Here is a 26,526-nt window from a genome sequence, read left to right on the forward strand (position 1 = left end):
GCAAACTCGTTTAGTTGAAGCTCAGATGTCTATCTAAGCGCTTTCGAAGAATTCTCTTCTCTTCATGGAAGCAGTAGCAAGGGCGCCATTCGATTGGGCCGATGGCCTCGTTTCTGTGAGATATTCAAGGGGCAAGGAAGAGAGAAAATATTATTCGAACGGAATACTTTTGCGCCCGAAAAAGTTTTCATCCTGGAATAAAAGAAAAAAGACAACCTATTGAATAGAACGACAAAATGTATCACAAAGGAAGATAGAACAATTCTGCTTTCCTGAGAGGAATTATTTTTCAGCAAATGCAATTATTTAATTAACTCATGGGCGCCGTATGGCAGAAATTAGGCTTTGGGGTGACTGACTAAGCTTTCATTTCCAGAGACACACCTTCGTCCAAATGACAGGTCAACAGGACTGTGTACAATGTGCCAGATAATACGGTCGTGCAGGAGTAAAGGCCGTTTCGACAGTTTGATGGTGCAGAAAACTGCAAAAAACTTCTTAAGCAATAGGAAAAATTCTGACATCTCTTCCGGATTAGATGGTAAGAAATTATGACATTAGTAATCTATAGACTGCCAAGTGCTCTCCGAACATCGTGCCCTCAGAAGAATTTTGTATGGGATGCTTGTGGCTGGACATAGACCACTACGTTTATGTCTTTACTTACACCGGAACCTTGGAACAGATTCACCTTACGCATTTCGTCTCCTTAGAAAAGTGGATGTGTTGCCAGGCATTCAACCGAAAAACTAAACTTCAGGAGCTTAGTGCCATAGGTTTCAAGGTAATACTGCGGGTACATGTCATATCAGAGTTCTTAATCAAGAAAACATCCGTTTAATACCTGCTGTAGCTCTTCCCAGTCGAAAAATACAACACAGGTGATCTCAAAACACGAATGTTTTGTCATCCTGTCATCACAACAAAATTTTTTTGTAGTAGTGCGAAATCATCTGTTGGCGCTGAAGACCATGCTCTGTCTCTTATAAAGAAAACTTCACAATACTGCAGGAAATCCTATTTATGTTACAAGAATTTCTGCGGTGATTTTATAAAATACTAGGAGAAAACCTGATCTGAAAACGGAACATTTTTGTTTTATTTTCCGACAGTGTTGTAAATCTGATTAGCGCTTTTGAGGATTTTTAACATACTTGACTCACATACCATATGTTTCCAAATTAGGACAGGTGTTCAACATGTCATAACAAAAGAGGAAGCAACAAAATATGTCTTGTGATGCAGGCTTGTGGAGACATATTATGACGTTAACTATATTGCATAACTTGGAGGATATAAACAAAAGTAAAGTATGCAAGAATCGTTCGTGTTCAAAAAACAATTATGCGTTTTCGTAACTTGTGTTCGTAATATTCACCTAGATATTTCAAAAACAGGCTATATTCACGATTCGTTCCTTAGCTCAATCACCTCATGGTAGACAACAGCACAGTAAGCGGCAAGATAAAGCCTGAGGCGACGCTTAATGAAAACATGTTTTTCACACCACTCATTAATTACTTAGTACAATAGGTCTGATTATTATATCCTATATGGGTGCTACTTTACATTTTATGCCACTGGGGTTGACTTATGGAGTAATCCGACTAATTGATAATGTTCTTGTACTATCAGCAAGAAATGAAACACGAACGACACTATTGAGCCGCTGACAGGGAAAAAAATGCTGTTGGCTGGGGGAAGCTCAATATTAGCTCAACTTAGTTTAGCTTCGAGGGCGCTAAGATGCTTCAGGAGTGTTAATCAACCTCGCTTGTATTTTTCCTTTTCAATAATTAATATGTTGGCGCTTTTGTGTTGCCACCAAAGTTTTTTTTTGTTTGCGTTTCATTCGTTGCTTATAGTACATATTCGCGGTCTTTTTTTGGGTAAATCAACACCCATCATAAACCTTTCTTCTTTATCTCCTTTCCTTGTGGAGAACTGCGCACAAGATACAGAGCTCTTAGGGCGACCTTTCGCCTTTACTTTCAAACTAAATATTTTTCAGTGAAATGCAATGTTTATGGTGCCACTAAACAAGTTAGCACAACGCATTAGTGACTTCACCAATTTTACGCTAATTTCTGTCATACGTTCGATGGTCCCAGATCATTCCCCATGCCCTTCTTGGCGTAGAAGTAACTGGAACTTTTCTTGGCTTAATGCGTAAGTCTGCGCTAAAAATGTTCTATTCCTGTCATGTACTGAATTTTTCCTTTTTTTTATAAGGTCAAGACTTGCTGCAGCGAACTGGGCATATTCAGAGAACGTTTTCTCTGCATACTGGCCTCAATTACATCACTAAATTTTGTTTCCCAACACCCCTTTTTAGGTCACTTTCTATGCAAGGCCAAAATGCGTTTACACTCTAGATTTGCTAGTTAGTAAAAACGTAATTTTCATATTTATTTCACGACCACCACCTCTGCACACCGAATTGGGTATCCGTTCTGGGTGCTCTGCTACCGGGCAATTTCATCTGGTAATATTTCTAACCCTTACTATCAGCATTTAGTGTTTGATTGGAAGCTCTTAAAAGAGCCAGCAGAGAGGGCTGTTCGGCGTAAGTTGTAATAAAAATCACCCAAAAGCGGCATTAGCTCACTTTCTTTCAAACATGTGCACATACAAAACTACATTCAAGAGAAAAAATACTAAAGCGGGTCATGTTTTGTTAAGTACTATTATGTTTTACTGGAAGGCACAGTTGAAAATTGATACAGGTAAGTCTCCAGAATAGATGGTTGAAACTTTTCATGACTACCATTCCCAGTGTGTATGGGATCATTATATTCGGTAACCATGGTTACCTAGACTCAAAATAAGTAGGCTGTCTCCAGGAAATCATAGATTTAGCTGACTGCGAGAATCACTCGGGGACGTCGATCAGGGAGCAGCGTAATGTCGTATAGAAAGCCGTTGTGGCGAGCAGAGGTAACAGGTAAATCGAAGCCAGCTCACCGACGTGGCAGGTAAACCGATCTGGAAGAAATGCCAAGGATGATGTGAAACTGCACCGTGCCGAAACATGTGCTCGAGACGCTGAGCTTAAACGGTACGCACCAACTTGCAAACGCGCTGAATCTTGATTCTGGCGGCAAAACAGTCCATCACTGCGCTCTTGCCTCGCATCGCTAAAAGAGTGGAGGCCAAAAACACGGTGGTGATTGGAGACGGGAGGCTCGCCAGGGCCTGGAAGTAAGCGCCTGCGAATGAAAGGACATACGTTAGGTAAGCCAGGCACCTTAGATGTAGCCTTTAAAAAATTAATGAATAAGATCGGTCAAGGATTACGCTCGATCATCAGGCGCAGATTTTCGCCGCCTTAGAGCATTAGTGGTGCGCTATTGTTATCCTCATTAAATTGGTATTGTTTTCGAGATGTGTAAGGGCCGCAAATAAGGCAAGGTGAAGTGAAAACGACCGTGCGCCAGGGGCTATTCGACATTTGCCGCAGGGCTGTAGAAAACGCATGTGGAAATTGTGAAGAGAGCGATGGATCGGTTTCATTTTAAAACCCTTGCTTGACCTAGTTCATTCATGTTTGAAGATGCAATGGAAACGGCGCGAAAAGTACGGAGAAAATAAAGCACGGCACTAGTTCTGTCGTGTGCTTTCCACTTTTGTCCTCGCTTGCCGACCCGTTTTCATTACCTCTTCATGCGTTATCAAATTTACCGCTTTTTCATTGCTTGTCTATAGACTCCGTAGACATCGTTGTTTGATAGAAATGGCATTTCGGCGTACGCAGTTCATAAAAGTTCACGAAACACAGGGTAAAATATAGGACAAACTCAAAAATTGCCGCAGTCTACCATTTCAAAACTGTTTCGGAAAGCTTGCAGCCTGCGTAGTCGAAGTAAACTTGATCACCGCCGTACAATTCAAGCTTTTCGCCCTCACCATTCAGGAACAAAGGCCGCGGTGTCTTTCTTTGAGTATGTAAAGAACAGAGGCTGCAAAAAGAGAAAACATCGGCGAGCAGAGGAGTTCTTGATTGTTGACCGCGGAAGTGCAATCATTGGAACACACAATGCGCTTTTCATGGTCGCGTTCTTCTTTTGAGAAATTCTTTCAAAATAAGAACGAACAGGTGGTGAATAGTAGAAGGGGAAGACAGTGCGAAAAGGAGCAGAAATGGTTCCATTTACTCCAAATGAAAAATCCTAACTCGCACTTGAACTTTTGCTCTGTAGATGCCTTCGTAAGGAGTAAAACAAAAAGCTGGGAACAGTAAACTTCTGGAGGGAGTACACAAGGCGAAAAGCTTATAATCAGGTGGTCTACAAACGCGAGTCATATAAAGTGAAAATACAGTTGGATTGGGACTCTGCTTTCTTTTGATCACCAAGGGCGAACGTTCGTGTTTCTAAGAGCTCAACGTGATCTTCGTGTTTCTAAGAGCTCAACTCTTGAGTTCGGTGGGAGACGTTTTTCTGTATATGTTGCTAGATAGGTGATCCCGAAGGGTAATATCTAATCACTAGTTTTTCAACATATCTCCACACATACAAGATAAGTATGCAATAATGACACATAAAGGAAAACCTCATGAAAACAAACATGAGGTTCAAGCCGCAGAAAATTAACTTTTCTCCATTAGTACGTACGTTGTGTATGCATATTTTCTGAGAATCTTCCTTGTTTACAGCTTTCAATGTTGTGTTTTGTTTTCTCTGTTCTTCGTCTTCTTGACTACGACAATTAGAAGAGGCATGAGTTCCGCGTCGAAAGCCTCATTTACCGGTCAGACGAGTTGGCAGCAACTTACGCTTTACAAGATATCAGGGGCCAATGGGAAGAAAAAAATGAAAGTGAATAGCCAGCAGCCTACACTAGGCTAGGTTTTAATTCCGAGTGGGTCATCAACACAGGCACTTCTTTTTATTCTTGTATAGAACAGTTCTTTTTCTAAGCCTTTGTTGGGGAGAGGAAAGAAACGTCTTCGTTGCTTTTCAAGAAGTTAATAAAAAGCAGCCGGAGGGAGTTATTCCCTGAAAATAATTATTCGATAAAAAATTTATCGGGTTAGAAAAGTGTTTAGAGATTCTTGCTACTTTTTTGTTCCTTGTTTCATTTTGCAAAAATTTCCTTATGCAACAATGGTTTGGAATATCACTACCTCTTTTATAGAACATCACGAAAACACTTTGCCTCAGTTGCTGATATACGAAGCTGATGTGAGCGTCGTACATTCCTTCTAATGGGAAAAAAGTGGCGGTTGCTTAGCTCTGCTATGCCAGGATATACGTAGCGTGAGATACTGGTATATCTTCGTTAAGCTTGTTGTTATTAGCTCGGTTTCCCCGCTGTTAAACCTTGAGATTCCGGTACCTGTAACGATAACTAAATTAAAGACGACACAATGTGTAGTATCAATTGTGAATTGTTTGTTTATTTATTATGGTTTCTCTTCTTGTACTCTTTGTTGGTGAAGCCATGGCCGTCGGCGTCGCTGAAGCCATACGCCGTTAGCGTTCGTTGTGTTCATTGGCATTGGCGTTGACAACGTTTTACATTCAGATCATTTTAGGGAAAGAAAGTGCGCATAACTGGCTCCCTGGGTCAGTGGACGCCTGAATCGTGCTTATAGGTACGTGGGGTGATGAGAGAGAGATGTGGGCTGCAGGCATTGACAAGGTTGTGCCAGAAACGCGGCGCTGAAGCCATAGACCGTCGGCGTTGATTGTGTTCATTGCCGTTGGCGTTTTTCCTCCAAGCGATACGGCACAGCAGCTGTGTATCCCTCCGCCGTTATACACGCGGCGCAATCTCCTCGCGCAGGCGCAGTAGCCCGCAGCGGTGAGCGCGTGCGGCAAGACACGTCAGCTCTGCGTAGTGACGTCACTTGCTCCTCGCGCATGCGCAGTATGGTCGAGCAAGAGAGCACGCGAAACGGCGAGACTGTGGCCATTGTAGCACACGCTATAAAAGGTATCGACAGCGTTTCCCGGACGAATGGACAAAGGAAAGCGGTCGTAGAGGTATCAGTGTTTGAGAAATTTACAATGGACAATTACTCACCTCTAATGGACATTTTATCTGTCCTTGTTGTCCCTGCTGACGGCTAGGCTTCAGATGAATCCGACATGCCATTAACCGAACCAATTCGAATTTCGACTGATGACTGCTGAACAACTACATCAACATAATGCCTCCTTAGAACTGTTTTATTCAGTGGGCGCCAGAATAAAAGACGCCTATACGCCAAGGTAGCCCGTTTTTAACACGCGGACTTTACTCGTTCTAGTCTGGTCTTGGTGAGGCGGCGGGTAAGAATGATTAAAGTCGACACGAAAAGCTGGTCAAATAAATTGTTGGCTCAAATATTTGTTGGGAGAGAGGGTTATCTACCCTCCCCACAGGATTAGAAAGAGTTTGCTCAAACAAAAATACTCATCCGAACTAGTAACGATAACGATAAGTAAACACCATGGTAATGTGCTTCAGTTTTGCCTGTTTTGTCAATGAGATTGCAAGCTTCATTATTTTGCCATCTGGTTTCACAAAACGGTTTTCCACACACTCCAGCCCGCAATAATTTTTTCCGGGAAAATGTGCCGGTTTGCCGTAAATATCACTCGTTTTTGTCTCCTCACTATTTTTAGGCGCAAGCAACGTAATTTGTGATGTCACGATATGTTCCTACCAATGTTGTCACAAGGTGAAAAAAGAATTATACAAGTAGTAAGCAAGTTTTAAAGGAATAAAGCTCATATAACCATATTCCTCTTGCGAGCCGACGAAAGTGAAAAGAATATTAGCTCGTTTCAAAGGAATTAATGCAACCTGCGGCGGTGGCTCAGTGCTTATGGCACTCGGCTGCTGGCCCGAAAGACGCGGGTTCGATCCCTGCCGCGGCGGCTGAATTGCGATGGAGGCAAAATTCTAGAGGCCCGTGCACTTTCGTTGTCAGTGTACGTTAAATAAGCTCAGGTGATCGAAATTTCCGGAGCCCTTCACTACGACGTCCCTCATAGCCTGAGTCGCTTTGGGAAGTAAAACCGCAATAAACCAAAAAACAATAAAAACGTTAATGCTCTATTGCCTTCATAATGCCATGTAAAACAACTTGTTCAATTTCATTTCCATAATCAATTCGGACCCGCGATTGGAAAAGAAAAGAAACTTCAAAACTACGCTTTCCTATCGTTGTTGCTGTTCTCAGGGAGCATGAGATCCGTCGTCTTTCACTGTACACGCAGCGTATTTACGGGTACGTGAACGCAAGCGCTTATCCGTGTTCTCAGATGTTGAAACCATCATACGGAAAGGCAGGTGGCTTCTAATTTCAGCAACCCACCTTTTTCTTCAAAAAAAATTGCATTTCTCAGTAGAATGCAACCAAATAGGAATTGAAAATTTGCCCAGTGTCATATAGCTAAGCCACCTCTATGAGGTGCCACAAAAGGCGCAGTACTTCCCACAGTTTAGCTAAAACTCGTGTTCTGAAGCTAAACTGCACCTAAAACCTCTAGTGAAGAAAGTATTGGCTAAAGACAGATTCTTGAAAGCCCCAATTGCCTCATTTCTTTCAGAAAATTTGCGTTGTTTGATCTTGACCACTTATTGCGTGACTATGCACGAGTATACAACCATGAATGCCTAGTGTACTCGACCTAGCTCCTTTTCTTCTCAGGTTCCCCGCTCAGAAAAAAAATAAACGTTTTTTTTTATTTTGTCACTTCGTGAGCCGATGCACGTAAGCTGATAGTTTTGATGCACGGGTGGTGATCAAATCAGAAGTGAATATAATCCATGGGGCCTGTTATACTGATCTTCAAGCCAAAGAAGGAAAAAGGTTCTCGGGTTCATGTGAAACTAAAAAGTAACAGCACCTTCAAAATAACCTACCAAAGAAGGCACAATAATTGGATAGTTATTTGGTGTTGGTCGCCGCGGCTGAGATGATCAAGTATAGCTATCCAGGCGTGAATAGGTCCGGCCTCCATGAAAGAAGAAGAAAGTGAAAACAGAGGAAAGAAACAGGGGTTTTGGAGAGAAGCATAGCGAAAGAAAAAGCTGATAGTATTTCCTCGATCTACAAGCGCATTTTACCCAGATTTTTGGTAGAATTTTGCTTCGGTCGCTGATGCCTTGAGGAGACTAAACCTTTCTGCAGGAAACTCGCCAGGAAGAGCAAATATGGAGAACCGAGAAATGAGACCTATTCCGTCCACTGAATTTTGTTTTCATAATAATTTTTTTTTCAGTATCCCCTTTTCAGTAGACAGTCAGCTTGCCGTGGCCGCAATGTAGCTTTTCCTCCTTATTCTGACTCCAATCTACACTGCCGGAAAGCAAAAACCAACACTCAGAAGTATTCTAGGTATGCATTCTAAAAAAACCGACACTGACAAAGTCTTGTGGGAGAAATCTAGATTACAGAATATGTTCTACAGAGCTTCTGAAATGGAGTTTCTTCCCTCTCGCCGCTGCTGCAGTGTCGCGTTGCCCCCTTACTGCCGGGGGGATATTGAGATATCTTCGTGGTATGCATTCCAGTCACACTGGAATTGACAAAACAGACTTTTGGTAAGAAACTGTACATCATAACATGAAGGTTGCAGGTAACGATGTTGTTATTTCTTTCTGGCTCCCCTTTGCCCTAAAGTCGGACTGCTACAATATTCTCACTCTACACTTCAGGATAGCAGCAGCCACACCGTGAAATTTTCCCGGCATGCATTCCAAACGGAGTGGCATCCAAACAACTGTCTTTCGGGAGAAAACTATATTCCAGAACATGTCGGACACATTACCTTAATTGGTTTTCTTGCGCTTGCCGCAGCCGCGACCGTGATTTATCGCGTTATTCTGACTTCTTCCCGGAATTCCTAAGGGCAAGAACAATTATTGATATTGTTACATTAGGCGGTGCATGCATAAGGAAGGAAGAAGAAGAAGCTCCTGAGCTTTTGTGAAGAAGACGACGTTCAACCAGTGTCGGCTGGTGCCTGCAGTAAACGCCTGTGGTTTTAAGGCCCTGTTTTCCGTGTCCGCTGTCTGCAATTCCAAGCGGAACTACCCCGTAACAATATATAACCTCGGTATACATTCAATTGCAATGGTATTCACAAAACCGTCTTTTGGGAGCACTATACACTTCAGAACACGTCCAATGCACCTACCTAAATTGATTTTTCTCAAGCCATATTAGACTGATAAATTTTTGCTTAATAAGCCTACATGGCTAGCAACAAAGCATTGTAATATTTATGTTTTCGTCATCGCGTATACATGCGTAGTTTTTAATATGCAATTTTCTTGGCTGCTTAGACAATCCTTCCCCTTTCTGAGTTCTTAAATTTAAAATAAACGCGCTTTTTCAACCTCTGAGTTATTGTGCAATATTTGTACTCTATACAAAATGAACGTGCTTGGAAAATTCAACTTTCGTTCTAATGAAATAATTCAACCGCTGCAGCATTAACGTAATCCCAGAAACCCAAGAAAAAATTTCATTTTTATCGTATCATTCAAGCAACACGAATCACCATTGCGACTATCGGCGAAAAGAAACCAGATTAAAGGGCTACTTGGCCAGAGCTAGAAGGCATGTTTCATTTCCAGATCGCACGCCTCTGGCCACCCTTGACAACTCGATCGATGACCGCGTGTCAAAGTTAATCGCATCAGCCAACCGCGGCTAGGCTCTCCTATATATCGCAAGGAGACGAGAGTAAGGAAAAGAAGGATAAAGCAAAACGGCCCCACAATTTTGTTCTCAGTGTGGGCTTTGCAACCTCTGGTGCTACAGAACCGCGCAAAGGCCAGCAGTTTTCGGACACATCTGCTGCTCGGACGTCGTTGTGACACTGTTTTCTTCTCTCTTTTTGTTTGTTTCTTCCTGTGAATCGCACAACACAATGGTGGCATTTCGGCGCTCATTCATCAAAGAAACCTGTTTTAAAAAACTCTTTAACAACGTGCCTCTCTGCACGAGCTGCTATACAGCGTATCATACACAAAGTTGCGCAACAAGCTTTAAATGAAAAACAATCCGCAGCTTTGATTGTGATTCCTCGAAGCTTATACACCACCTAGCATGCAGTGTACACAGTATGCAGTAGATACGCCAGACGATTAACCCTGTATTATTTCGCTTTCATAACCCCTACGATCACGTCATATCCCTACCAAACCTGCCGTAGACATAGCACACTAGTGAGAAAAATATCTATTTGACTCAACAGTCTTGAAGGGCAGATTCAACAGTCGCCGGAAACGAGAGTAACGTGAGTCATATTTTATAAGATTGGAGCAATTCACTGGGGAATAAACGAAAGCCTGGGCGCACTGTCCTTCATCCGCCTCTCGCAATGCCAGTGTGGATCTTCCGAATCCAAGCTTTGTATGCCTCGGTCGTTCCTGGGCATCCGCATCTTTATCAAGCTACCCTCTACGATTGAAAGCCTCCGTCCATCTATACGAAGCTCTTCGTGCCCCAGCCGACTCTTATCTTCTCCCGTTCTACCGCCTTGGCGAGCGATCCAGCCATTCACAATGACCCAACACGACTTTATTTTTCCCCAAACTCACTGTCGTTGTTCTCTTTTTGTTTCTCGTGGATGTGAACATGTGCAGAGACTATGTGTCTATCTGTGCTCGTTCGCTGTGCCACTGTGTCTGCATTGACTCATTACGCCGAACGAGTTCCAGATGACAGAAGACTCGCGCCCTTTTCAGTTTTATGTTTATTTGTTTGTTTCCCCTGTCTGCAGCACACGAGCACGTGCATCTAAAATTGTTCTCTTCTGCGGCTGCGCCACCACCTGTTTCTGTGCTCTCTACTCACCGACTCTGCGTTATGGCGGAGGCTGGAGCCTACTGCTCCCGCTTTTCCCTTTCACACTTATTTTTCCTCTTTTTTCTTTTTCTCGTTTTCAGCCTTTCCCTTTCCCGTATCCGTTAGGCTGCTTTTTATGTGTCGCACATCTGTGTAGACGCCAACGCCTTAAGAAAAGACGCAAGAATCCTCATCATAGCCTCGCTTGATCAGCATAGATGATACTACCCTTCCCCTCACAAGAAAGGAACACCTCCGGCGCCGCACACATGCTCTCGTGTCTTCGTGTGCGATGAGAGCAGAGGAGGTTGTGCTTCGGTGGATCCGGGGCGGGATGGTCCCTACTCCTACCGTCACTAGGACGCGGCCTGACTTTCGCCACTTATATCCCCATCCAGGGTGTCCTGTCTGAAACTCGCTAATTACTGGGGCTCACATCCACCACTTGTGGATTCGCTCGGCGCCGAAGCCAACGATAATTAGACAGCTAGCAGCAGAGGGTCTCCCGTTAAACAAGCCGTTTAGCGGGTGATGTGGACCCTGCACGAAGGGGGCTATATCATCGCTCATCATCATCAGGGGCTGCATCAGTCATTCAGCATCCCCTCTTTTTTTTCTCCCTCCCTAACTCCCATTATTCGCTGAGACAATAAATAACGCTATAAAAAAATGCATGTAACTTTAGTCTTCAGAAAGCTGAGGTTATTCCCTAATCGTCGCCTCAAAACAACTCTTCATCAAAATGAGTAGTTTCTTAACCTCGCTTTTTACCTTGAACATCCAAGTGCGCTCCACTTTATATATATATATCGGAAGAGACGGCCTCCTCTACGATACTATCGCATCCTCGGTTAAAGATATGCCCAGCTGAAAACTTTACTTCTTTTCTGCGCTGTGCAACGAAAGGTGGCCCATTATAAACATTGCCGTTTTAGCACGTAAGACGTGTGCATTTTTTCATGCACTTAGTCACTACGTGCCATTTTTGATGCCCACAGACATAATTGCCTCAGCTTGGTTGGCTGAGCCAGTGTAACATCGTTCTGCACAACTATGAGTTGTGAGTTGTAAGCACTCGTATATAAGTTGTCCATAACCCTTTTCGTTAGCCTCCACGTTGCTGCCCCACAGGTTAGTGCCCATAACATACAGCTGTTGTATACATTTCTCTTTAATAATATTGGTAAACTGCCTTTCAAGATATGAGAGAACCTATCATATGCACTCTACTTCATTCTTATTCTTCTAGTTATTTCCCTCTCAGGATCGATATTCGCGATCACTACTTGCCGTCAAACTCAATCTCCACGCGTGTCTTCCTAACTCTGGTTCGCAACAACCTCAGTTATTTTCAGTGTAAGACACACCACAATTCACCGCAATATTCTTTTGCAGGCGAAATAATCCCATTTATTCTGTAAACTTTGTTCCCTTGACATCAAAAGGAAATGGCTTCTGTAGCAGTACTCAATTTCTAAAGCTGTCTCCTCAGTCGCGGAGAAGCCACGATAAAACAATTTCCTTCAAGTTCTGGGAAGCTCTTGTTCTCTTAGTGCTGGCTTGTACTCGAGGGCTGCCGAAATCAGATTGAGTTTTGTTCAAACACGAGACTCCTTTCATCCCACACTTCGGCGCCCGCCTTTTTCTGAAAGCATTTTGATTATTTCTCTATGACCTTTCCCAAAGTAGAGGAGACGTCTTTGACTAGGCACGGCCCTGTTTTTCATTTATCGGATAAAGAAGCAGGCAGCAACAAAACTGCCAAAGCTCATTGTAGACGGTACGTAGTACAAATAACGCAAACAATATTTTCATCCGACTCCTGCTGTTCCTCCCATTCTGCAGAAAAGTCACATGGTGACAGGACGGAAGCTAACAAGATTCACACTGCTGGGAAGTTTATTTTCAATTCACTCGGGAAACATAAACCCACACCGTCTTCGACGTACGTCCCTTCATTTTCCTATTCCCCGCGCTCTCTCTAATATGCAAAAGAATTCTTTACAAGCACATTTTTTCAGCGGGAAGTTGTTTATAAAATTGCCTTTTTACGCATGCCCTTAAGTTGCACCGTAAAAATAACTATATTCGCAGACCACTCGTCGGGACGCTTGTAGTGTCTGCTATATATTGCCAAGAACGTACCACATAGGTTTCTCTACTGCAGTGCTAACTATTCGGTACGGCGGCCGGACGAACTTTAAAACCAAAATTTTCCTTTTACTTCCAAGGTTAGGCCATATCCACCCAGCTTTAAAAAAATGTATTACAATATTAAACAATGCTCCTATATTGTCCAAAACGCATTCCATAGTTTTTTATGCCTGTCTTAACTAATTTCTATCAATATGCTCATAACAGTATCTTACACACATGCCTCAACGATAAAAGTGGTGTCCAAGCAAGCTCGTATTGAGCACCTCGAAAAGAATCAGCAGTCGCCGTTGAAACTCATCATGCTTGTCGTGTCCATGCGCAACTAAGTGTATGCTTAATTGAGTACGCATATCAAAGAGTTCATCCGACTCGCAGTGCCGAATAACAATGATGGATGTGACTTTAAGACAGTTAAGATCGCCTGGAGCATGCAATCCTCAACCTTAGAATTGGAAACGGATAATACGAGCGACACGCACTGCGGCTTCTTGAGCGGCTGCAAAATTTAAATAGTTTACAGAAAAGATACCTGCTAGAAGAAAGCAAAAAAGTAAATGCGACACACTTGAAAGGGTATGAACCAGAAAAAGTTGTGAAATGTTAAAAAACAAGTGGAAAGTTCTGGGAAGTCTAGAACGCTATTCATTTCAATGTGGATTTTCGCTGGGTGCACAATGTATGTACGCGAAAACAGTTCAAGGGAGCTTTACTCTAAACGAGCTGTGAAAAGTGTCATGGAAACCGGCGCAAACTCTTTACTGAACCATGATTGATTTTTGTGTAACTGTGCACACAGAGGGAAACATTTTAGCCGTGGTCTTTCCTTTCACCAGACGGCGCAGCTTAATCCTCAGTCGACAATGGTTGCAGGGTAAAACCGTCACCTTTATACGGCGACCCTTTCCTCATAGCTGAAGTGCCACTCCAACCTTGAAGAACTTTAACAGTATTTTTGAGTACTCACTATCTGATATGCTCCTTATGAGCAATATTGTATGTGATTGTGCCAACCTGTGGACTTCTTGGCGAGTGGACTTCTTGGACTTCTTGTCATCCTCGTTTGAAATAGCCCACCAGCTGTACAGCCAGCCTAACTTGTCCAGCTAGTGATAAAAGATTGTTCGTTGGTTCACAGTATTAATAGACTTCTCTCCATATTTTTATATCTGAGATTTGGCAGGCTGTCATTAGATTAGATTTGGCAGGCTTGCTGCTGAAAGCTGCGCAAAAAGAGTACAGAATTTAAAACAGCCCTATGCTTAAAATTACGGCCATTATCACACACTGCCTGACCAGTAATTTTAAGCGTGCAAAGATAAAGCTGTTTTAACGCATACTACGGCTTTCCGATAGTAACCAGTGCGAAAAAGTACCCATACTCATGAAATAAAACTGTTGACTTCTAAAAATTCATTGCTGCAAGACCAGACCAATATTTCATCTCTTTTTAACTCCTTATTAAAGATAATTTCTTGAATTTTCATTCTGAAATTGTAACTTCGGAACTTGCAGCACTCTTTCCATAATTTTTTTTCCCTCCTGGAGCTACGACTTCTACAACCAAATTAAGTTTGTCAAGGCAGTGTGCCCGTTCGTTTAGGGCTTCCTGCGTTGATTTCTCCATTTTGACATCTTCCCTCAATTCGTACACGCAGTGATCGAAACGAAGATCAAGCATTCAACTCTAATCTAAGTAAACCCTTGCTCGCAAGTATCAAAAATAACACAGCAGCAGGCGTAAGGAGAAACGTACGGTCCTCATTGTTCCCTCTTGCGTCAGTATTGCCCGTTCTGGCGGGGTTCTTTGCCCAAAAAACTGCGCGAAGACGACGGGACAAGAAGAGGCACAAAGATGCACGCGCGGAGCGCAGAACTTCTAAATTTGTGCGTCCGTCTTTGTGCCTCGTCTTGTCCCGTCGTTTTCGCTTAGTCTTTTTCCCTATTACGATGAATCGGCTAGCCCAACTTCATGCCTTACTCCAATTTCCCACCCTGCTCAGTAACCATTATCAGTCCCAAATAATTGTAACGACTCTGAGTACGTACTTTCTACTTAATGCTGGAGGTGCATTTGTGAAGTCATATATTTCTAGACTGACGACAAATACAAACCACGTTTTGTCACGGCCTGTGTCAAAAATTAGCTTGAAACTACCAATTTTTGAAGAACCTTCCTCCAAGAGACAATGCTGTTCATACATAAGGACATCATCAGTTAATACGTTGGGGCGCCCTGAATTCTTGCAGCCAAACTTTGTACTATTATAACGAAGTTTTTCTTTTTCGTGCGCTGGCTTACCTTTAGAGTAATTAACTAGCTTACCTGCAGAGGCACCGTACTCAGCTTTTGATTGTAAAAGATATTTCGAGAGTTCACAATGCCTTTTTCTTAGTACGCTGTCATGAAACATGCATTCTATAGACCGTAATCATGGATTAGAAGTACTATTTTAGAGTCTAAAACAGGCACAGGAAATTGAAATAGACTTAGCATTCGGGCAATCTCTAAAGCAATCTAGCACCTCCAACACATTGTGCTCTAAGTAAACAGCTCGCTTTCTTTGCGATCCTTATTATAAAGGGCCTCCTGAACTGTCGGGTTATTATTTACTGTTTTTCATGTGTCAAGCAGGAGCGACGCAAATAGACTATGAGATTTAACGTCCCAAAGCCACTCAGGCTTTGAGAGACGCCGTACTGGAGGGCTCCGGATAATTTCGACCATCTGGGGGTCTTTACCGTGCACTGAAATCGCATAACACACGGGCCTCTAGCATTCCGCATCCATCGAATTGCGACCACCGCGGCCTGGATTCAACCTGCGTCTGTAGAGTCGGCCGCTGAGCACCGTGACTACTGAGCCACCTTGGCGGCTACCGTGCTTTTCAGTTCTCTAGAATTTTAGAAATGCAAAATACAACAGGAATTTATCTGACGTAGAAGCTCGCCAGGAGCTAAGATTAGAAACTCACATGTGGTGCCAGGCTTCTGCGAGCTTTGCAAATGCTTCTCGAGCGTCAGTTAAGACCTTCATTTTAAAACCAGGTTTCAGTATCTGTCAGTTGAAAAAGAAAGGCTGGACCGTAGTTCAAGAGATTCTGTATTCTGTGGAGAACGTATGATGTAGGCAACGTTTTTGTTTCTGCTTACTGTGAAAATTTTGGGCAGCAGAACGGTTATGTTACCGTTAGCTCTTAAACAGCTACGAAGAGAAAACAGCAGAGCAAGCTTGACAAATCTAGGCAATACCATCGGCGCAACATCGCGCTGCCTATCGACTCCTTTACGTTTTCAAGCACACCCCCTTGTTGAAAATGAGAAGAAAGGGCCGGGCAGAGTCGTGTTTCGTGGTGAATGTACAAGAATACACAGGACACAAGAAAATGATAAAAAAGGACGCAAGGTCAGCAGAGAGAGAAGCGAGACGCGGAGGCAGGAAATTATATTTTTGTGGGAAGTAAAGACGAGAGAGGAGGAGAAAACATTTATTGCAACACTGCACTGTATTTAGAAAGGCAGGTGGGGATGGTAGTTGACCTGAGTGGCAGTCCCTATTCCGGGTCGCCATTGGCCGCCGCCGCTACCCGGGCTCTCTGGACCAGGCGGGCGACGCTGCTAGCTGCCGCGGAGTGCGGACAAGCGTCAAAGCCGCTCCGACAAATATATGCTCTTCTATTTCCTACTTGTTCGTATTTCCTACTTTCTTCCAATTTCCTACTCGTTGTTATTTATTTATGTTGTCTGAGTAGAAATTAGGCTAACTGCTTAACCGATATCATTCTAACGCCATCGATGCACTGCGCGCCAATGCTCCTAACGCCGGCTTCGAAGGCCAGAAATGGCGGACCTCCTAGTGGTGCCATCTGTCGTAGACAGAGCAAATTGATCGATGCCGCTGCCGCGCGGCGCGCCGACGGCGCTGCCATCTGGCAGAGCGCGGCTGAAGCAACGCTGTTCAATGTCATCCGTCAATACCGAACCGGGGTACGCGACGAGGTGAAACCTACAGTAATATTGCTAACGCAATAAAGCGGAATACCTATTGAAACAGCACGCACAAATCATGAGGGGATAAAATTTTCATTCGTTTTGCTCTCGGCGTAACAAACTGAGAGAAGGCTGCGTAATATTCAGCTTCCTGCATTAAAACTCAGCAGATGACCAATGAAGATATTTTCTGGCACACAATTTATTACGGAACAACGTGAAATGTTCTAAGAGGCAGCGTTACAAGGAGCTTCATTCTTGAGGACTCCTGATTCTACAAAGAAATATACTTCGCAATATGTGAATTTTGCCGTCGTAAAAAAACAACTAACCTTTTCTTTCAACATCAACACAGAGCATATATTTGTGTATGCTAGGAAAGATACTGTCCGGAAAGAATACTTCGGGGATATAAATTGCTAGCCAGACCTTAGTGATTGCCTCTGTAACTTTGCACCGCATATCGTCGCGTTTATAATTTCCTCAGCCTGCCTGCTCACCCAGATTCTTACTCAAGTTTCCGGGATTTTGCAACCCCCCCTCCCCTTTCTGCCCCCCTCCTGCTTCTTCCTGAAGCTTAATGCCGGCCTGGGCAATCAATTCTCCTGGTAATGAGGGGTAGACTTCCACCGGACGTCAATACAGGATGTGGCTGCATCTATTACAAGCCACATGTGGCGATATGGAATAAGAGTGTTGAAAAGAAAACAAAATAAATGAGAACGTGTGGTAGCGGTGGTATAGAATAACGGGAGATTATTAGAGCTCGCTGACAAAGCAGAACATAATGGAATCATTTGCGTAGCTTCCTGAAAGCACTTCGGGTATTCGACAGTTAGTTGATAGGCTGCAGAACCAGAGCCAGCTAAGTGATTCGTGGTATGCCTTCAAGAAATTCTTATTCAGGTCATTATGACTTTAAAAATGTATGTATTAATTCGCTTCAACTCGCCGAAGCCCCTGGTATTGCCACTCGTTATCTGTAAATGGAATACTATTTGCAGGCCAAAAAGAACTAAGTGCGTGCTAAAGTCACTACGGCAGCAGCGAAAAGGAAATGCTAAGTGCTTCAAAAAGTCAACAAAGTATTTTTGGGCTCAAGACTGCAGTGTTTAATTGGTGTGCAAATAAAAGAAGACACGCATCCTGAGAGAACAATTTCGCATCAATACATAAATAAAACAGACATCGATATCAGCTCCAGTAGCGACCACTCTTCCGCCCCTCTCTCTCTGTCCATGTCATTGCTGTTCGGGGCCGTTCCTTGTTCTTCATGTCTGCTTCCACAGCGGCACCCCGTCTCGCCCTGTTCCCAGCTCACCCAGCGTACCCCGAGGGGCCTGGCGCTGATCGATCAGCTTCCGCCTTGGCCCAGAGCCACCAATGAAGGGCTCCGAGGGGGAGGGGATGGTGGCAGAAGCAGCGTTTGGCCGTGCACTCCGCTCTTCTTTGCTCTTTCTCTACAGCCGGCTAGAGCCCCTTGACCAGATTTTCAACGCTACTCTCTGGCTTTGTACTCTGTTTAGGTCTTTCTGGATCCAGACAACTCCCCCGTCCCAGCACACTTGGGTTGCTCCCCTCTCTTTTTTTCTCTGTTTTGTGTCCAGGCATCCCCATGGCAGCCCCCTCTTCCGTAGTTCCCTGCGTCTTCCGCGTCTGCGACCGGGATGAGTCCTCCTCGCGGTCACTGAGGCATTGCTGGAGCTTCCTGCCTGCCTCTCCACTCTCGATTTGCGCGCAGGGCTCTGAAGGTCAAACGGTCGTTTAATTCTGCTCTCGGTCGTTAGCGCAGCAGGCATACCAGTATACTGAAGTTTTGAGGCTAAACGGGTCATCTGTAAACCTAAATTTTTCTGTAAGTCTTCGAGGAAAAGATTGAAAGTCGGTGCTATGGCGTACTGCGTAAAGTACAGACTTTTTTATTGTTTGATACCGAGGGTTCGCTCTCTTCGCTGAGGTGTCGTAATGCAGCCGGTGTCGTTTCTAAAGCAGCATGGGTTAATTTCCGAGCAGATTCTCAGCGGTGCCGTTTATTCCGCTTTCCTCCTGATTTCGGAAAACTTAAAAAAGCATTTTTTTGGCCCTCTGAAAGTCATTTGCTACTTCAGAACATTCTTCTCGCCTGTTTCAATCTATTTGTGTTTGACTGGTAGTCCTCTGTCTTTAGAGTTGGCGGCATGGTATATAACTGATAATTCGTGGAGTTTCGTGGCATCACTCTCAGATCTACGCAATTTTTTCTAAATCACTGCTGAAGTTAAATCAAACTAGGTTAACGAAAAAAAAATTATATGATCATTTTGTTAAAATTCATTTTTGTGCATCAAAGTAGCTCCCAAGCATTCTATCACTTTACTTAAAAAACTATCAGCAAGAGCAGTGCACGAAATTAGACTAGTTGAGCGGTTAAGGGTACATGACTTGAACGAACTTGAAAATATTGGAGTTTTAGTGTAATTTTCTAATGTGGGAAATATGCACGTCATCAAAACAAGAACGGTTTGCATTAAAAGATTCTGTATAGCACGTAATTTTATAACTCTCTCTGTAACATCCAAAGGCTTAATAAACCACCACCAAGCCCAACATCAAATGATCATTAATATGCGGCCTTTATATATCAGTGCTGAGGGCAAGTAATGAGTCCTTGCCTTTGTTTAGATATGCTCTCCTATTGTTCAGTTACAGGGTTGCGTTATCAGTGCGTGCTGTTTGGTTTCATTGTTCCCACCATCTCTTTGTTACCGAAAATCTTCTAAATGGGTTGTGCATAAATATCAGCGCAATTTTTTAAGTTAGGAAGGTTTTAATGTTTTTTCGTTTTTAGCCAAAAGCGAACACTTATTTACAACCGTTTCACACTAACGTTCTTTGTTAGACCAGTGAAAAGTTCTCAAGAAAATGCCCTTCTATTAAACCACTTTGATGTGAAAAGTGGGAGACTGATTCACCTTCCCTTATTGCAGTCGCTTCTACAAGAATAGTATAAGTATGCCCATATCATCCCTTCAAATTTCTTCCTTTGCAGCTTGTATCCAAAGACCCCAAGGGGGATTGAAGTCGGACATATACCATCCTTTTTTCCATATCGTTTTTACAGACAAGAGGACCCGTTAACCCAAGGATGCTTAGAAAAGAACGATATGGTCCGACTCTATTTGCATGCATTTTTGTACCGGAGCTTAACACGTAGCCCCTGCTGCATAAGGCGACTTTTTCTTTTTCCAGCATTCAAATTTTCCTCCCCGCGTCGGCACTAAGCGGTTGTTCAAACAAACTGCGGACAAGTCACTAAAAGGAGCGCTGATCGCCGAAGCGTTATCCAGGCGATGAAGCCAAAAAACAGAGAAAGGAATTCCAGCAGGCGAAAGACGATGGAGCTACTAGCGGGCACCTAAAGCAGTTTATTGTGATTATTTTCTGGCTAGCGCTGACACACTTTTTATGAAAAAATGCTTTGAAGGCCTGCTTTGTATGTTTAACTAAGCCTCCATAATGAGTTACTTTTCTTTCCTGAGAACGTGGAAGGGTACTTTTGAAGCTCGTTCTGGACACGTAACGTTCGTTGTTTCTAATGTGACGGGAAGTGAATGACAAAGCTGTACTCGTCAAACAATTTTGCTTCACTTTTACCTGCAGAATGGCTTTTCCGCCTAGCGACCGCAGTAAAAAAAAATTCATATGTATTTTTAGAGATTACTGAGTAAAAGCAAAACGGTTGGACATCTTTAATATTGGTTGGGGATCGATAGAAATCGGTACTGTCATGTAAAGTGGTAAAACGGAAGTTTAGAGCAGTTTAGCCCATCGCCATCTAGCAATAAATTAAGAGCAATGCACACAACAGAGCGGCTCTAAATTTACTCCAAACTTTCTTCCTGCACATTTGTTTTACAGTCCTGATTTGCATTTTTTTTTGTGTATGCGCACTGTAAGCAGGATTATAATCTGCGTAGTGTTGCTTTTATTTGGAAGCAGTTGAACAGACTTTTGCTGCGTCACGAATAGCCACTATTTTCTTTCCGCATTCTAAGTTGTTCCAAAGTCATTGTAGCACGTCTTGAGAACTTAAAGTTAATAAACATAATTTGTACCTGATTTTATGACGCAGCAGCACACTTTGACAGGTGGGTGTTTCAAATAATAGCGCCATACAGATCTTACCCTACACACATTGCCTAAACGGAAGCACTGAGAGTAAAAGTCAGCTGTATTGTCTACGAAATGTAAATATTACCACTAATTTTACAAGGAATTATAAGAGAACAATCCCTCTAAAAGTTGATAACCATGCTTCAAAGGCACGGACATAATAAAAAAATTTGACACGCTAACCAGCGATTGTCCAATGTATCTTTTCCGCGTCTTTGTTTTTTACTTACGCTGGTGCCAAGTTTACTAATACCTCGAAATCAGCTTGACTGTGGTCACTACAGGTCAGGGGCCTCACCCATATCTTTTCAATAACCCTGTCTTCTGCCGACCACAACGACCTTATTCCTGCCAAATATTCTTCTTAACCTCCTGCGGCATGCTAACTTTCTGCCGCCCCTTGCTAGGCTTGGCTTCTCTTGGAATGCAGTCCATTACCCTTATCGATCATTGGTCATCTTGCGTTAGTGTTAGATGTCCGGTCCATGCCCATGTCTTCGTTTTTATATTGACTAGGACGTCATTAGCCAGCGTTGCTTGCCGGACCCACTCTGCTGTCTTCCTGCCAATGTTACGCCTATCGTTCTGCTTTTCATAGCTCGCTGCGGTGTTCTCAATGTAAGTTGAACACTGTTTCTTAGCCTCGAAGTTTCTGCCTTATAGGCGAGTGCCAGCCAGATTCCGCGGTTATAAACTTTTCTCTTCGGGGATTTTGGTAAACTGCTCTTCCAAACCTGTTAGAACCTGCCAAATGACCAACAGCCAATTCTTTCTCATCCATTTATTTCTCTCGCGTGGACCAGATCTGCAAACACTAAAGCCCTAAAAAGACGTATTCCCTTGCCGCTTCCAGCCGCTCGCTACCAGTTGAAACCTGATGTTCCCCTGCGGGACTTCTGAGCATTACTTTTGTTTTCTACATGCCGCTCCTATCGTTTTATAATTATACCAGGAAAGCAAACATCCCTTTACATTTAGCTTTGGTCAGTTTTTCTGTTTCCCCTTTGCGGCGTTCCGGCTGCTCTTCTCTCCTTTCACTTGAATGCGTTATCTTTATATTTTTTTATTTAGCACTTTCTGTGCTTCCATCGCTCACTGAACACTCTTCGGCTCTTGTCACATTACGACTTAAGTTGAAAACAGCGCAAATGCAAGAAGATTAAATCATATCACGCAAATGCTGTGTTGACCCTACTCGCCCGCTACAATCTCCTCGAGATCATGATCCTTGTGTTCAGATACCCCTCCTATATTTTTGATCTTGAAAGTGACTTGATCTTGTGTGCTTCATTTTACGATATCCGACCTTGCATGCTTCATTTTATGCGACCCGAATCTTATACGACCTTCGGATCAGTGGCGCAATCTTTGCTGGATAGTGGCCCTTATAATGTCAGGTTATAAACATAATTTTAGCGGCATCATATTATTTAGTGAGACGTTTGCCGGAGGAGCGTCGGTTCTTTTGTGTTGGTGTAACATTATCACAATACCATGGCCAATTGCGGCACTGCTCCGGCCCTTCAGATTCCTTCTGAAACTAAGGCTTTCGTTCCTCACGAGATCCCAGTTAAGCATCTGATTGGTTCCAGGAAATTGAGTCATCAGTAAATGTGGTATTTAAGACGGCGTTCCATTCCCCTTCATCAGTTCATTGCTGCCGGTGCGGTACAGCATACGCCTTCTGCGAGTGTGACTGCAGTTGCAGCGTAAAGTGCCGCACGTGCAAAAAACAATCTCTTTCAATCTTTGCAATACATGAAAACAAAATACCTTCAGTAAGTAGCCAAATTTTGCCTCAAATCGAACTCTTTACTAACACACTACTGAGCATCATAATTGCCCTATCAATGCATTTTTCAATGCCCTTTGCCTTCCTCGAGGCGACAAGGGCGAGTTTGATAACTTTTCATTTTCCTCACTCAGCCCTGAGCTTAGCCTCTTTCTTCGTCCCTGCAGGGAAGCAGTGCTTTGAGCAGTTGAGGCCAACCGAGACTTCAATGGAGTTCATATCTTTCTGCGGAGTTTTTGAAGCTAAAGCTTCACTACAGGACCTCGGCCTTCAATCGCGGACCGTGCAAATTTGACATTCCGCTTAGTTAGAGGTCAAGCCATGAAAAAGCTAAAAAGAAATTGAACCAATATCCACGACTGAGAGTCGCACCCGCGGCTGCGCGAGCAGATATCCTGTAAGGGCCGCTCAGCGATACCACTAGGCTATCGCCGCATCTTTTTTTTTTTATTATTGCATGGAAATAGTGTAGAGTAGAGAACTTAAGCATGCTTACGCCACAAAACACCAGTCCACCATACCACTGCATTACACTACCTTCCAGAACATCAAAAGTCTGGGAGGCACACACATGCATCCAGATAGGGTTGCCAGCTAGGCGGCTTTTGCAGGGCAGCATATACTCTCCGCACCAAAGCGCATAGCTAATGATACACAGGCTATCGCCTAGCAAACAGTGTTAAAGTGCACCACACTCTCGCGCTGTGCATTCAAGAGCGACGTCTTCAACAGCTTCCATCTGATGTTGTTGTTTTTGTTGCCTTGGTGGCATGGCACATCTGATCCGTCCCGCGGCACTGCCTACTCACCGTCTTCTTCTACGTAGCCCAAATCCATGCATTTGCTGATTCAAATTTAGTAAGCATTCTCTGTAGTTTTTTGGAATTCGGCCTTTTAACACTCACGGAATTTCTCTCGTCTGCTCGTCTCGGATCTTAATGCGACTTGGTCCTTCAGGCTTCTAAGCTTATGGACGCGGGTTCGAAGAACTTTTCATAAATATCTGTGACACCGCCTAGTAGACGATGGGTGGGGTCTAGAGAAAATTGTTGTTGCTATCACTGAGACGAGTTGAGAAGTCCTTACCCATCGAGAGAAAACGCTTCCCGTTTCAGTTCCTAGGAACCATCTCTTTAGAAAGCATATTCGTCAGTGCTCTGATACTACAGACAGAACCGGTAATGTTATGTCCTAAATATGCTTCTAATAGCAACTTTCTAATTCATAGCTAATCACTCCTTTGTGCTACAAACGCATCATTGTGCTCTCTTTCTGCATAGACCAACGTTACATTATTTGTACTTTCTGGCGCTACGGTATATGGTGTAGTATTTAGAAGGTCCTCTCGATCAGTACTTGTACAGGTTTATTTAACTAGATTTGCTTTATATAATTACATTGTTCTTATTCCTTCACCAGTGTATTGATCTTGCCACCCTTTTGATTAATTATACTCTCGTGTATCTTCAAATATAATTGGTTTTGAGCAGCTTCCTTTTATCTAAAACAGACAAAATTTGCGGCACAGAAGGCTCACAATGATCACTTACATAATGACAACGTAAGACCCTTTCGGCAGGGTTAATTGTTTTCCTCGCTTGACAAACACGCGGACGGCTCCGGCTGCATTCATTTCATGTGTAGTACTTTGCGCGTGGGCTGTGAAATTACTTTCATGCCTGCAGAATCCTTTGTATTCTCTCGTACAGGCTACCGGTGTTTCATCGCGCTCTGCTGCGCCCGGTGTGGGTAATATAGAAGAAAATAATTACGTGGGCAGCCCCAGAAAATTAGAGAACCACTAAGGTAAACATCAGCTTTGTCTGTTGTTTATCGCTTCTTCCACCTTTTTTGTTTTTTGGTGGGGTTCAGGAACTCAATGAGCATTTTTCCCGCCCAAAATATTCCTACTCGTTCTCATCAGGTGATTGCATTAAGTGCGTTCCCTCGCCCGCCGGTTGGGCGGCACTAACTACCCTCTCGCTTGTTGCGTAAGATAAGTAGTTTCAGTCCTCAAGGAAACAGTGGAGTTGAGCAGGTAAATTGCTTTTCCAGGTCTTTGACCAGAATATTTTTCTTCCTTCGTTAGAGGCTAAATATTCCTCGCTGAAAGCAAAAAGTCTAGGCCCTGTTAGATGCTAACCTTTTATTTCTTCTTAAACTTGGCCTCTCAAGATTGAGGATTCCGTATTTTTCTCGAGTCCATCGGGCCTATTACTTGTTCTTGACGGCAAGTTCCGTTGCAACCTCTTGAACAACTCACTGTGGTGGCCATGTGGTTTTGGCAGTCGGGTGATGATCCCGATGTCGCGGGATGAAATCTCTTGACGCTGTGGCTGAATTTCGGAGGAGGTGCCGTGTTCCGTGGGATGTCGTCACAGGATGAAGGATTCCACTCGTGGTTTAAATTATTCCAAATTCCTTCTGTACGACATAGCCATGTGTCGATGGGTGACACAAAACCCCGCCTATCATGAACTTTTGAAATTGGAGCAGGTGGTCGTAAATAATTCAACTTGACCTATGTTCGTTTGGGACGTAGAACAAGTAAACGTAAACACGAGGCCTCATTTATTTCACCGCACTGAAACAACGTAGTCGGAGCACAACGGTTTACAAATGACATGTTTGGTCACGCTAAACTGACGCCATTGTCGCGCTGTTGCCATAACGTTTAGTGTACACGTAACCTGGAAATAATCAGTGCTAGGGGAAAGAAAACAAAGCATTCCTGTGAGCGCCTGGAAAAATGAGTGTGCATATGCTAAGAGTTTTGGGAAGCTTTTTATTTTGAAGGAACTTGGCGGGAAACTTTTGCAAGTTCAGCGTCCTTATTAAGTGAACCTTGTTTTGCCCTCTTCTTGAGAGTAAGTAGTCTGTTGTAGGATATACTGCTTTTCTAATATTTCCTCCTATATTTTTACAGTTCAGCTGTTGAAAGCACAGTTGCCGGTTGAGTGGCACCAGTCTCGGTGGAGTAGCACGTCGCCTGACATTGTCTACTTGACTGCCTCCCGGATTGAACTACGAGCGCATTAATTGTAGCTGGCCATTTTGGTGCAACAATAAAATGCGGCAGCCGGTGGAAAGAGGTTGGTAAAACAACACATGTCACAGTCCCTACGGCGAAATATCAGAATTGATTTCGTAAGCTTCGGGTGAGAGCTAACACACGACGATCCTGTTATACACAAACGTCTTAAAGCACTACAAAAAAAAACACACTACAATACTGGAAACTCAGCGTTCAGGAACCCTTTCTCGTAGCACGCAGTCACACCTCATTTCCGCGCTGCACTCGGATAAAATCCCTGGGGACTGCCGCAGTCGAGTCAGCAGGAAGTTAGCGACGCAAAAAAAAATGAACAAGGAAGGTATCGAAGCGCAACATGCAGAAAAATGCTGAGAAAAATAGTACAGACACAGACGAGTGGTAGGCGCCGAGTTCCGTCCGCTAAGAGTGGCAGAAGTTATGCTGCCCTCCGGGACGTGTCACAAGCAAGGCAATGAGAGTGGAAGAGATTGGGTCTTATTGAACGAACTGGCAGGGACAGTTTCCTTGAAAACATGAAGATGAAGCTCGATTGGACAGGGCCTTAAGAAATAATGAAACACAGAAACAAACGGGTTTGCGGACGTACGAAAA

Source organism: Amblyomma mixtum, chromosome 8, assembly GCF_055824585.1.
Source record: "Amblyomma mixtum isolate Tamu chromosome 8, ASM5582458v1, whole genome shotgun sequence".
Classification (NCBI taxonomy): Eukaryota; Metazoa; Arthropoda; class Arachnida; order Ixodida; family Ixodidae; genus Amblyomma; species Amblyomma mixtum.